Raw genomic sequence first — 16,131 nt, 5'->3', positions numbered from 1 at the left:
GAATATAATAGTATCATTGATGATAATGGAATCCATGAACACTTTGTTAATACATTAAAAATGGTAAGCCAAAAATATATACTTAGTTAATAATAATATTACATACCTATTCCATAATTTAAATGATTTTTAAAGCTATTTAGTTTTTTTTTTTTTGAATATTTCAATTGTATAAAATAGAATAATCTATGTTAAGTTCGATGTATAGTAAGTAATATTCGTATCAAAAACAATTTGACTATTTTATTTGAATAATAATAATAAAAAAAAACTAAGAATTTGTTTTAAAAACAATTCTAAATAACTTTGATGCTTTTATTAACAATACGAGGTATTTATAAAAAACTTAAGTAATTTACTTAATCATGAAATCACAAGTTTGAAAATTATAGGTACTATATAATTTAAATTTTAACACATTTTTTTTATTTATATCTTTGAAATAAATATTTATTTCTGATTGTTCTAAATGTTCTAAATATATATATATATATATATAAACATACAATAGTATTTTTTAAGAGAATCTAGTTGACAATCGATGGTTTGTTGTATTGGCTCAAGCATAAAAAACAATTGTGTTTAATTGTTTAATTTTAATCTCATTTCAATCACGTTTGTAACAGGGCATAAAGCCAAATAGTTAAAATAATAGGATGCAGACCTTAACGCCATTCACTATTTTGAATAATTTTCAATTTATGTCGATTCGGTGTCCTAAAGAAAACGAAGAATTATTTAGTTTACATGACTTATCATGGATACAACGAATTGCAAACCCATAATTCGACGTTAATTTGAATAACCTAACGAACTGATAAAATTATTTTAATTTACCAGCACTATAAGCAGATCCATCAAAATTTCACCGTAAGATAAATGTATTATATTAAAACTAATAACCGTTAGTTTTCAGTTAATAAATTCTGCAGGGAATGAAAAATCAAATCAAATTATTTTTTAATTGAACATTTATTTATTAAATTATCCTCTATAAATCGCCAAGGTTTTGCAAAGCTCAAAATTATTTTGATATCTTACCAACTGCGTCGTTAGAAAACGTAAATAATGTTTTACATTTGTTTATATAATTACAAATTGTATTGCACATAAGTTTCATAGTGTCTACATTTTTCTGTAAAACAAAAACTGTCAAATAAAATAAGATATATATTTCAGTGAATAATTCATCTCAATTCAGTATAATATAACTCTATGTATAATTATTTTTTCATTGACAAATAGAGAAATGTGTAATGCATTGTTATGAAAGACAAAAAAATAATCTATCAATAGATACCATAAAAACCTGTGCCTATTTCGAGTTCATACAATATACTGTTCGAAATACTTAGACAATTAAGTTTAATATACTTGGTATTTTTTTTTACTGACGCGATTTTCAAAAATAAATTTTATCCAGTCATACTTAACTGCAATTTCTTGTTCGTGACTAAATTATTAGAATAAAAAAGAAAAACATATCAAAAATAATCAATATTATTGATTATAATAATTATTACTTATGAAATATATACCACAATTATGCATTATTATTCTATTAGTATTCCAAAAAGATGTTCTTCATACGCTCATTGATTCATTTATGTAACTGCATTATACCCTTACTAATTGTAATATTTTACAATCAAAAACAACAAAGATAGTTTTCATTTTCCACCGTATGTAATATAATAGATTGTTTTTCGCAGTGTATTTTAAAATACAAGTTAATAATGCTTTATTGATTGTGATAAGCGAATGGAAATTTATACTACACACTTTTGTTTGTAATATTTAGCTTTTTGTACCAATGAAGTTTTACAGTGAAAATTAATAAAAATCACACAAAATAAACATAGGATAGCTATTATTTATCATTGAAATATTTTCATGAATACTAATATTTTAAATATAGCTATCATTCTATTATGTATTTAAACAATTAATTAATTGTTATTTGTTAAATATTAATTATATTATGTATCATTTTTTGTCTGTCAATTATCTGTATCCGGTTCAAATCATATTAATATTATGTCATATATCGATACCATAGTCATCATTATTTGGATTAAAAATTCAAAAATTAATTATAACATACGTAATTGGATTTATTGTAAACAAAATTAATTTTACACGTAATATTTTTGTGCAATATTTTATAATTATTTATACGACGTAATGAACTAGCTACCAATATTGTTTTATTGAAATACTATTCGTGTACGAAAAATAATTAAACATTTTAATCTAATAAAACATAATCAACATTTAAATCTTCTCAATGTCAAATTTAACGATATCATTTAATTATTAGCGGATTTAAGATGTGTGTCAAATATATGTAATTTAATTTTTTAATTTTTAATTTAATTTTTAAATTAATATAAACTACGAGATTGATAGTCGTCATAATAGTTACATATTTATTTAACGAAAATGTAAAAATAACACACAAAAATTATATGACATCGAAAATACTCGTATGAATACATTTAAAAAATATACAAATGTGAACATTTATTGTAAATTTGTTTTTGATAGGCGTTATGTGTTATTATTTTTAAATTTTTTATAATTTTTTATTTTTATTATTATTACTTTTTTTTCTTGGATAAATGCACATAAAAACTCATATTCGGTGGTGTTTTCGTTTCGTCTTTAATTTATACTACGGACTTCACGATGATGTCACGACCTATATTGTATATTATATAATAACTTTTCTTTATATATATATATATATTTATACATAAAAACCTTACCGCATACGTTGCACAATAATACAACTCTCAAACATTTATCCTGCGACATGATACCAGAGGACAGATCGTCTGGAAATAAATCTGTACTACACACCATAAATGGGTCTACCGAGCGAATGAGTCGTTTCTCTTTTTGACCTTTCGTTAAAAAAAAAAAAAAAAAAAAGGAAACAAATAATAACAATGAAGCAAAAACCTTCCGTCCATTTCTTTGAGTACTCACCATCCGTTTTGTTTGAATAGATTCCACCAGAAAAAAAAAACGAACGCACGCACGCACTTGCACGCGCACACTATCGATGTGTGTCAGTTAAGCAAGTGCGTGGTGGCGATCAAGAGGACACAGTTCTTAACGAAGCATTTGGACCTTCGTAATTGGATTAAACAACGTAGCACCGCTATGTACGACAACGATTGTGATTATTATTAAACGGACCGAAAGTACACGGTAGACTGTACAATAACGTATACACACAATCTATGTACACATTAAAAGTAACACACAAAAGTATAATATAATTTTTTTTTTTTTTTAGTTTTACACTACATGTGATTATAATAATTTTGTTTCTTTATAAATATAATCCTTCGGTATGAGAGAAGACGGACAATTTAAAATAAATATATACATTATCGAAACTGTTTTATGTAATTTTTCATTTGCTGTATATGTATTTTTACATATTTGTATAAATATAATATGTAAACACAAAATCACTATACAGCTTATCATTTTTTTTTTAATGTATCAATATTTTATTATTATTAGTATAGTAGTAAAACTAAAAAAGAGTTCTGATTTTTAGGAACTTAAAAATATTTTCAGATAAAAAAAATAACGCATTTAAAATTCAGCAGTGAAGGTAAAAACATGTTACGCTATCAACAGTAATAAATAGTTTCTTTAAAATTGAAATATTTCCTCTAAGTTTCATAATTATTAAAAAAAAAAAAAAAAAAGAGATTTAGATTACTTTTTAACTCTGTAATAACATATGGTATAATACAAATTATACATGTATAAGCTATTAAAGTTATCGTTTCTATATAAATTATAGTTTTACAAAATAATAGGAACAAAATTAAGTATTCATAATTACCACAACACAAATGGGAGTGCAACTTTTATTACATTATGTTTAAATACTCTAATAAAAATATATATATATTATATTATATTATATGTCAATAACAATAAATTAGAAATATATATTTTTTCTAGTACTCGAAAAATATTAAAAAAATATATTAAATCAGTTTTAGGAGCATATAAAATACAATAAATATTGAATGTCTGAGTAGAAAATATTTTTAAACATTCTTGGTATTATTTCAAATGTTCTCTCGTGGTTTCTTATAACAAAGTTTTAACGGGTAGCAATCTTTCTCTAACATAGTTGTCATTTAATTTAATCAGTAATTACATTAAAGTTATACGTTTGAAACAGAACTGCCTTGCGTGAGATTTTTAATGAATTGCAAACAATAGTTAATTTTTAAAAGTTTTCAAACTTAACTGATCTAGACACCCAAAAACATAACTTGTTCAAAATTTGGTAAAATAGTTTTGGATATGACAATTATAAAATTTCGATGTGTATACTTAATATACATATATATATTAAGTATAAAATATTATAAATTTATATTTTTTTTTAAATTTTAACTTAGGAATATGTAGAAACTTAATTTTTTGCTATTTTTTTTAATATTAAAATGTATTGTATTGAAAATAATTATTAAATACTAAGTTATTGAGATAAAATTAGTCAAAATAATAAAGTTTAAATGTTATAATTGAATGTAGTAAAAAAAAAAAAAAATGTTATATAGGTATTATTTATTTTCATAGTTTAAAACATAAATATAGCCAATCAAAACCATTGAATTGCCATTGAATAAATGTACGTTTTTATAAATGACTGCCAAAAACGATTGAAGTTTATTATAGTTATTGTAATTTGATAAATATATATATATTTCTTTTTTTTTCAATCTCCTGGCATTCGTGCAGATTTGTTTTTAGGCGATTAATGTTATAATTATTAGTGTTTGTCGGTGTCGGAAAAAATTTAAATTATATCGACGGTCAAATACCTGGCATTTGTCCAACTGTACATCGGTATATTGTAGTATTGTAATGGGCTGTTAAACATCATCGGCAAAATTAAATGTAAATCCATTCGTTAGGAATGCACGTTGAATATTATTGTTAATACTTTTTAATTAAATGAACTCAACCTGTAGTGGATAATTTTAGATCTTGTCGAGTACTTCAAATAATATACAATGTAAACTTTTTATTAACTGAGAATGAACACAATTAGGCTCTTAAACGAATTTTGATTAATAAAAAAAAAAAAACAATTTTATTACATTAGAATAAATCAAATTTAGATTTTTCTTACGTTCAGAATAATATTTATCTCCATCATAGTATTTCTAGTATTTTTGTTTAACCTTGAACTCATAAAAGCAATATTTATATTAATCAAAATGACTTACTGCTTGCACCTCGTCAAAATATACTCTACTCGTATTTGACATTGTATGCTTCATTAAACTCAGTATTTGTGAAAAATATCGTTCCATTCAAATTATGTGTATATTAAAGTTGATAAAAAAGTGTTTCTACACGTATTAGCGTTAATTTCAATATAAACTGAGCGTTTTTGATAAAAATTTAAAAAATAAGACATTTTTACGTGAATTTTATTTTTAAAGGATAAAAATAATTTAAAATATTTATTTTTTTTATTAAATTAGAGAATTTACGATTTGCTACATTTGTAAAGTAAGCAAATAGAATATAATAATATAAAATGAAGAATATTTACATGATAATAGTGGTAATATACTATGAAAAGGAAGGCTGTCTAGTGACAGAACCTTCATGTGGTATTATGATCGGGGATTTAATAAATTCCTGCACCAGAATATATTTTTATGTTGGAGGTGAGGGTTTCTGGCAAAATGGTTTAATATTGAATGGCTATGCGTGAGTTGATGTGAGTGACTAGTTTGGAGTGAGATTTTTTTGTAATGGTAATTGTTAATGGTTTTAATGTTAAGGTTATTATGAAGTGAATTATTAGAACCATTCCAAGATACAGAAATTAGTAAACGAAAAACAATTGATTGGAATGCTTAGATTGTTTTTATTTGGAATACTTTGGTACATTCTCATATCTATATTTAATAAGCCCAAATGAGCCTAAAATATTTAACTAAAATATTAAAATAGTTATTGAATATGTACTTTATTTTACAGATTTCTTAAATCGTATGTTTTATAAAGTCTGGAAAAAATATTCGTTTATATTTTTTTGTTAATATGTATTATTAAATAAGCGGTTTTATTTATTTTATTTAGTTTTTATAATATTTCAAAAATTTTGTTTTTAGTTTGATTACTTTTTTTGAATATTATTATTATTATCAATATAAAAATCTGAATGGTGTTTCGGAATATCGAGCGCATATTTACCACCTAGCTACGCTAAAATGTATAAACTCCGTTTAAAGGAGAAATGTTTGAAAATATTAATATAAATCTAATAATATATTTTTTATAAAAATGCTTTATGTTAGTGTATTAGTTTTTTTTTTTTTACCCACATGGACTTTGATAAACAATTTTATCAAAGTTATTCTCACTGTGAAATCAAACAATTATTGACCGGGTCAATAATGTACTACATCGGATTTACTCTGTACCCTTATTATACGGATACAAGAGGTTGAAAAACTATGATATAAAAAAAAATAAAATGTTCAACCTTTCGGTAACTGATTGAAACACATTCTTCAGTTTTACTTCAATAAGTAGTATCGAATAAGTAAAGAGACGTGAAATATTCTCGTGTAATAAACGCGACAACAAAAAAAATCGTTAAAACTCTAAAACGGAATTGATGGTAGCGTTTCTATCTTTGGCTGTTGGAACGGAAAAAAGGGTGAAACATGTGATCAAAGTGGAGTTCTTACAATCTATATAATAATATCCAGCAGGCGCATCTTATTATGACACGACTACAACAGCGTAATGAAAGTAAAAATCCCCTCCTCTCCGATAATTTCGATAGCAGTGGATTATTGTTTAAAATTTTTTTTTTTTTTTTTGAAAATTTACAATCTGTACAAATATAATACAATAAGCAAATTTGATAACATTGATTAAATTGACATGAGTATCGTGATAAGGAAGCAACCTATTGGTTATACCTCTTTTAATTGCTTAAAATGTTAAGTAAGATAAATAGGCTTTGGTACTGGTGGTGCATTAGCATACATAGAATCTCCAGGAAGAATTAAGAATGTTTATTTTTTTTTACTATTGCGTACTTATTTTATGTATTGGGTGGTAATAGAAAAAAAACACAACTAGGACAAAGAAATGGTAAATTTATAATATAGAAAAACATAATATTCGGCAATAGCTTGCAGTAGAACGGTCCGATGAGACTCCTGGAAAAGACTCATTAGTCACCGCCACCACAACCACACATCGTCGTAAACGTACGTATGTTATATAAACCTTTACACGTTTCACTGTTTTTCAAAGCAATGAAATATTGCTAACAGCTGCGTTCTTATCCGCACGTGAACACGTTTTAATTGCTTCTCGTCGTCCAGCTACAGCACTACTCACGAATTTTAGATATTGATGTTTGGTGAGGGGTGAGTTGTATTTAATTCTTACGTTTTCCAACAACAAAACAATTATATTACACTTTACACATACGGGTATATATGAAACTTTAATAATATTATTTAATTAAAAATAAGGATTCTTCGTTCAATTTTAAATGGCCGTAATGGTAACAAAGAAAAAAAAATGTATCACAATATATATTCCGTCATTATGAATAAGTACTTGCATTCTAAATTAATAATATATTTATACGTAATAAATTATAAATGGTATTTCGACAAAATATATCCTAATAATTATTTACATAAATATTTATTATTAAAATGCATAGAAAATGTATGATTATATTAATTTATTCTTATGGCACTTTTCATAATATACTAATATGCTTTGAATAATGTATATTGAACTGCAATTAAAATAAGATTTATTATTCACCAAATGTTCCCTTTTTTTTTAATTTAAATATAATTTATAATAAAAATAACTGACAATAGTATAAATATAAAAATTTGTGTCTCTGATTAGCTGAAACTTTAAATCAAAACGAAAAAAAAAATTATTTAAGATAAATGAAAACATGAATGATTAAATATTCAATTTGTATTTATTATAACATAATATTATTAGAACGGGGTGCTGTTAAACCAATTGAATCCAATCAAAAATGTATAAATTGAATTAAAATTTATGAAAAATAAAAATTAATATTTAATTTAAATTTTAAACAAAAAATCTAAAATAATACAAATTAAGTATATATTGAACATAAATTTGGATGCAAAAAAATTATTTAACAGAAAATGTGCATTATATTTTTTATTAAAAAAGATAGAAGCCATAATAATGCATATTTTATTATAAATACTTAAATACCTAGTATATAGTTTAATTTAAAACGAAGATATAGTATTTTTAATTTATACTTAACATCAATTTTATTCTCATTATTTTTTTAATTTAATTTGAAGTGGTATTTTAAACAACAATTCGTAACTTAAAGTAATTATTTTATAATTAAAGAAATAAAAAAATACTTCTAATAGATGATAAAATTATTATATTTTTTAGAGATTTTAAAATATCCTTGAGTACTAATGTTTACTAATGTTTTCAGGATAATTATGTTTCGTATTTTACATAATAGTTTATAATGTTTAAAACTAAGTTAAATCAAGTAGACCTGTATTTAATTTTATACCGAGTTCAATATGTTGTGTATATTAAGGTAAGCGTAAATAGTACTTCTGAGTTTTGAATCTTGAAGAAAATTCACATAGAATATAAAATATAGTACTTCTTTTTAAATAAATACGCAGTAGTGCATTGAACTTGCACAAGTTAACATAACTTAATTCTTAGAACATTGTGTTTTCAACTAAAATATAAAGTTTATATAAGTTTACTTACTCAATATATCATATATTTAATTATATTTTATTTTTGTGAAAAATAATTTTCGTTTATATTTTAACGTTATCGCGTTAATATATAGTCGTACAGAGTGACTACAATAGTTGAGACAGAAAGTCATTGAAGCCTATGGCTACACATGGTTGAAAAAATATTTTCATACGATTAAATACCGTCGATAAACGTCTAGCGAATGTGGTTCGATAGAATGTGAGTGCAAAAACCAACACAGAAAAATATTCGAGTATAAAATATATCTAAACCATCGGTGCGCGCGTCAATGGTGGTATCGTTATTATTTCCGGATCATTCCGCTTCGTGACAAATTTAATAACGTCTCGTCATAAGTGCCGCGTAGCCGGTGCCCCTAAGCACTTCCGGCACAAATTCTCGAACGTATCCATTCCTAAGCACTATTATATGTATAGCAGTATGACCGACATAATATACGACAGCGCTAAATGCAACTCGTTTTGAGTTTACGAGTTTCCAGCGCAGTGCGGTCTGAATTGAAATATTATCTGCACGTATTTTGTATCTATTGGATGGCCATAATTTAGATCAAGGAAGATATTTTATAATAATAATTTGAGAGTAATAATTCAAGCCCAATTTTATATTTTACAGATTGTATTTTAAATCAATAGTTCACATATTTTTTTTTTAGATAGATATACGTAATCCCAGTCAATTTTATAATAAGGTTAAGTGCATTTAGGATTTACATTTTAAAACCATACTCTTTAATGATTTTTTTTTTTTTTTACTATTATTATAATTGAGTGGACCATCTGTTTACACATTTATGTAATAGCTTTTATTTAGTCTACATAATTTATTTATATTTTTTGATAAATGGTTATAAAAACTATATTTCAAAATGAAAAAAAAAAACTGACAATGGACCTAGCTATAAAAAAAATAATTATCGTACAGATTTTAAATGTTTACTAGATCTTTGTTTAAGTAATAAAAACAGATGCAAAAAATATAACTGAGTATTATGTTATGCTAAAATTCAAAATTAAATTTGATAATAATTAACAAATGAAAATGTATTTCTAATCAAATATCATTCAAAACTTATATCAGGGAAATCAAAAATCAAAAATAACAACTATTAATCGGCGCATCTTAAATTTTATTTATTTTTTAATTGTTCATTTTCTTTTTTGACATCCTAACAGTAATCGATAGAATAGAGCTTTGATAATGCTAATAATATGTACGAGGATATTTCACTTCGAATATAATTTAATAAACATGTGTAAATTTTATATTTATCGTGAAGACAAACAAATATGACGAAAGTGCACTAAAATACATAATTTATTTCATATTTGCCATGAGTAGGGTTTAGGAATTTTTATATTTGGATATTTTTTTGTAATGCTTGTTTAATATTTAAAATATGAAATTGTTTTGGGGGAAAATGAAAAATTAAAAACGAAGTTTTATTTTATATATTTATTGCATTTTATAAAAAAAGTCACATTCCAAAAATTAAACAATTTGAATAATTATTTATAATATCATATGAGTAAATATTTCCATACATTTTTGTATACTTTGTTTTAACCGTTTTTTTAGTATAATATTTTTATTTACATACTTAAGAGTATAATTTTCTCACGTTAATTTTAATCACATATTACTTACATATTTTAATAATGTTTATTACAAATAGTGGATTGTAGTTTGAACATATGATCATATGGTTTAATACACCTCTAATAGTTGAGGATTTATCGGTAGGCATGTAAGAGTTTGGAGAACTGATATTGTCATATTTTTTTAATTTTTTTTTTTTGATAAACATTTTATGAATAAATTGTGCTACATTTTAGTTATAAATAAGTTGAATGATAAAGATAATTTTTTTTTTTTTTTAAATGTTGGTGTTTATTATATTAACCGTGTAATATGAATGTGAAATAATGCGTATTATTACTGTCGTTATAGGAATAAAAAGAAACTCTCATATACGCAGCGTAAACTTTAGTAAAATGTTTTACAATTGAAATTTACAACTTAGTGAAATCCTTTAATATTATTTGAAATTTTAAAACGAATTATAAATCTTAAGCTAAGATGGAAAATACATCCAATTAAAAAATAAAAACTTCAACAGTCAGTATCCGAGTAAGATTAGTGTGCTTCTGTGCATTTTTAAATATTATTTTAGTAAAGACTTTTCTTCCCTTTTTTTTTTTTTATATCTTAAATTATTGTTTACTTTAATAATTATTATTTTCCTAATTATTATAAAATGCTTATTGAATTATACAATGTATTTTCCCATACGTAAATATGAATTTGTACTTTATATTAATATTATTACCAAGGAAAGTCAAACGTCAAGATTAATTGTTTAATAAGTCTAAAAAGGAGAAGTATTCATTGAAGCTAAAAACAACGAATGTAACTTGTTTTGATGCGTGTAATTTATGCAGATCTTTTAAATAAATTGTCGTTTTTTGATAAAACGTACATTGATAAATATTATAACTTCGAATTGATTATATTTATAACTGTTTCAATAAATTATTCTATTAATTATTTAAATATCAATAAAATATTATTAAAATAAAAATATTTAATAATAAATACATAAGGGATCGATGTTAGTTTTAGAGAGCAAAATCTGCCTTGTATTGTGATCAATGGGTGGTTTTTCATAGTCTAAAGTATAACCGTTTTATGTACCTACAATTATGTACCCCAAGACTCAATTGTCTGGTCGATAACACTTGTATTCCCATAGCAATGTAATATCCTCAAAAAACGGATTCATTGAGTCTAGAAAGCAAAAAGACTATGATAATATTTTATTGTTTATGTAGTCAGTGTCCAACCCAGTCTGGTTTACACTATGGCGAAAAGGGGCATTTCAGTAAATGAAATAGCTTTACGTTTTGTGGGTTCTTTATTTAATTTCAAGAGTTCGCAAATATATATATATATATATATATATATATATAATATATTTACTAGTTTTGGATATTAACCTTAAATGATTTATTATTTTTTGTTATATCATACTGTACAAAAAATAGGTCAATATTCACGTACGTAAATTTTTATGCACGTGTTCAGTATCGTGATATAATTCGATACGAAGTCACTCTGAAAGTATTCTCACATACATTTTATATCGATATATTATACGCATATGAGCGATCTTTATGAGGCTGAGATTATAATCACATGAACTATTATCTAATCCTAGAAAAATTATGTCATGTGGATAAGACTTTACAAATATAGTTGTGCAACAATTGTGTATACCGACAACTGAAGTTCGATGACTGTAGTCCACTTTTATATATTAATGGTTAAATGCATTCATCAAAAATATGTAATTTGACCTAAAATTTTGAGACTAATGAAATTGTAGTTTGATTATTTAGTGTTTTGGATGTGTCTTAGTAGATTTTGATAAAACTGTTATACCTAAATAACGAGACAAAAAAAATTAAAAAAAATTATCTAAACAAGGAAATTTAGCCAATTCACTGTTTTATGTTGATTAAAATCCATTAAATGTGTATAATTATACATTGATAAATATTTTAAATAGTTAGTATATTATTATATCTCCACCAAATACATATTTGTAAATTTCATCATCAACAACTAACATACAATATTTATCACAACAAAAATCCTTTGTAAACTACATGTAAAAATGTCTAAGTAAAAAAAAAAAAAATAGATCTTTAAGCACTATAAAGATGTGATAATATGAATAAATTCTAAGTATATTGAATTTATGTAAACTTATTTTGTTTTAATAATTTATTTATTTAACGAGAAATTATTTAGAGTGAAATATAAATAGTAATAATAACAATTTTAAAATAATCATAACTCATATACTCGCCATTTAATTATTTTGTTCATCACACTTTGTTTCTTTTAAGAAATAATTCCTCACCAAGTAAATAAATTATTGAAACAAAATAAGTTTACTTAAATTCAATATACTTAGCATTTATTCATGATATCACATATTTGTGTTGCTTAAGATCTAAATTTTTCTTTACTTAACCATTTTCACCCGTAGTTTAGAAAAGATTTTTGTTGTGATATCACTATTTTTTATCATTAATGCAAATTATAATAATAATAATAATGATAATGTATCTATACTTTTACCTAAATAATGTATCTATAATTGTTTTAGTTTTGTTTTTCTAAAATTATTATATACACGTCTTTACCACCAAGAGGCCATCTTTCTTTATTAGAAAAAAGATCATATACACCTAAATGCCCTAAACCAAATATTCGATTTTTTGATTATAATTGCGTAATGACTTCCCGTGGTGGCAATTGCAGAACACAAATTATATACATTAATTGTATGCGATATGCGAAAAGTTAACGGCTATAATTACTTAAAGTATAGACGATAGCTACAAACGACGGTAGACAACGAAATTAATGCATGATTATGACCCGCCGACACTCTCACTGAATTTGGCAGTTGTCATAAAAATATTTTTTCCTACCTACACCTCGAGCTGTATACACGAAATCGATTGAAGAAACCGGTTGTTGTGACGACGACGGCTATAGCAATTCTGAATTTCCATTAAAAAGTTCGCACTTTTTCATCTATAACTTAATTTCTAAACGTACGATTTTGATGAATTTTACAAAAGCACGTTTTACACAATATTTCTGATGTTTTGGAATTTACTAGAAGTTAATTGATGCATTAGAAAATTAGTTATGTCGTATAAAAAATTTACCTGTATTTTACACAGTTTAAACAGGCAACTCCTGCTTCGATATACACACACCATCATGCAGTTATTTTTCATTTTACTTAGCTTGCACCACGACAGTGGCACTGGATAATTAATCTCATTATTCGTTATTAATTATTTATTTTGATTTTACTTAAACATATGATAACAATAGTTTTTATTTCGATACAATATATTTAAAACTAAGATTTTTAATTAATTAACTTAAAATTGTCCTAAAAATTAATAACTATACTTGAATCAATTTCAAAGGACTTCTCAAAACTTTTTGAGCGCTCCTTTTACCAGATAAAGTGTTTATAGAAAAAACATCATTATAAAATCGATATCGACCCATCATCATTATTTAAAACTAATTTGGAACAATGTATTGCGTTTTGTAATGGCAAGAATAAATTATAATCATTAATTAAAAAAAAAAAAAAAAAATGAATTAATTTATGGAATAAAGATTTAAATTTATGTATATAAAAAAGAGTTATCTGAGTCCAATTAAAATTATCATAGTAAGATTATTATGATATACGACGTTAAAGTATCAATTTATTTATTAATAAACGTTATCTACGATAGACTAAGACTCAACATTTGTTTGTTTTATTTATATAGGTATTTATTTTATAACGTAATATAGCAGTTGATCACTCAAACCGAGTACTAGATACTTGGGATTTATTACAAAAAAAGTTACCATATTCAATGTATCAGGTAAGTAATTTTATAGTGAAACCTTACTATTTTTTAATTTTAATAAAAGTATAGAAATACTGAGCATAATAAGATGGTAATTTTAAAAGTATTAAACGTAAATCGACAATTCTTATTTAAAAGTGTATTAAATTATATAATATTTTTAACAAAATAGTACGATTTTTCCTTTCAACATGGTCAAAAATAATATAAGAATATAATTCAATCACATATACTAAATAATATTTTGATGATTGGTATTTAAGTACTATGATCAGTTTTTAATATTGTAACATATAAATATATATGTGAATATTTACAATTAAACACACTATTTAATATACTCTTCTGTTTACATTATTCTTGACAAAAATTTAACAATTGTTTTACGTTCTAATTAAATGATTTCACATGAAAGTGTATTATAACACTATACCTCATGATTCTTATTAATTGCAGTATATTATATTCTTACAAAAAACTTGCAAAATAAATAAAACAGATAATTACTTTTATATTTTGTTCTGTAATAATAATAATAATAATAATAAATCATTTCATTAGCATTAAGGTAAAATCATTATTCTTCTTAGCAATATATTAAGGTTGATTTTCTAAAAAGACAAATAACAATAAAAAATGTTCTTTTCTGGTTATTTTCAAAATGAGAGTAATAATTAAAAGTTTTAATTAGTATTTTTCTCTTGATGCTGCTTTATTTGGAGTACTATTTGATTTAAATTAGGTATAATGTAGTTTGTTATAAATCGAGTACCAAATACTTAATGTATATATATTTATCTATTTTTTAATTTCTACTGATAGTAAAAATAAAAACTTTCAAGAAAAATATGATGGTAATTATGTCGATATAGTAGATATTTTAGATGGAATTTTATTAGAAAAATCGAAAAATCTTGTTACCGTGTCTTTGTTAGTGCAGTACCTACTCATCTTTTACATTATGTCCAAATTGGGTGTGAAAATATAGAACTAGTACTATCAAATAAATCGATAATAATATGTGGAAATATGCCTTACACTTTTATAAAAAAAATTATCTTTTTAAAGAGATAAGTTGAAAATTACTGATGATTAATGAAATACAACTAATTGCTATGTCCTTTTATTCTTAGAAGTGTTCAAATTATAAAATGTTATTGTATTTTTATTTTTGTTCATAAAAATTTGATTTTAGATGTTATAGTTTAGTTGAAAGTTACCACACTAAAAACTTAATTAATAAATTTCTTTTAACTTAAAATATATTTTACTTAGGTTATGATTCTTTTAACTTAAAATATATTTTACTTAGGTGTTGACCATAAATTATAATGTACCTATTCATATTTGTTTTATATTACAAATATAAACATGCTGTAAACGTATTCGAACTCTAACGATATAAACTTTAATGTTAAGTAACTATCACGAATAATAAATTAATTAATGATCAACGCTAATGTATTATTTCTAATCACATAAAATCATTTATAAAACTTTGTTGTATAATTTAAATCTATTTGTTTGACCTTTATTAATACAATATGTTTTATAATATATGAATGTAACTGGTATTTTATTTATAACATATGTATATTTATATTATATAATTTAATTTTAAAGATTTTATAAATATTAAACAATGATGCTATTTTTTTGTTATTTTACTATCACTAACATATGGTACTATACAATTGTATACAATTTTTCAACATTTATGTAAGTTTGTTATATAGTATTTTAGTTTAAACAGTTAATGATTTAAAGCAAAAAAAAAAAATAAATAAATAAATAAATAAATAAAAAATGAATGAAAAATAAAATTATA

General features: G+C 23.7%; 1 protein-coding gene across 3 annotated transcripts in view; it reads right to left on the bottom strand.

Annotated features, from left to right (window-relative positions):
- Window positions 1–16,131, bottom strand: part of LOC112595781 — a 201,007-nt gene that overhangs the window by 123,621 nt on the left and 61,255 nt on the right. The window lies entirely within an intron of this gene.

Source organism: Melanaphis sacchari, unplaced genomic scaffold, assembly GCF_002803265.2.
Source record: "Melanaphis sacchari strain LSU unplaced genomic scaffold, SCAv2.0 Contig2_pilon_pilon, whole genome shotgun sequence".
Lineage (NCBI taxonomy): Eukaryota > Metazoa > Arthropoda > Insecta > Hemiptera > Aphididae > Melanaphis > Melanaphis sacchari.
Note: the sequence above shows the minus strand (reverse complement) of the source record. Positions and strands in the feature narration are given on the sequence as shown.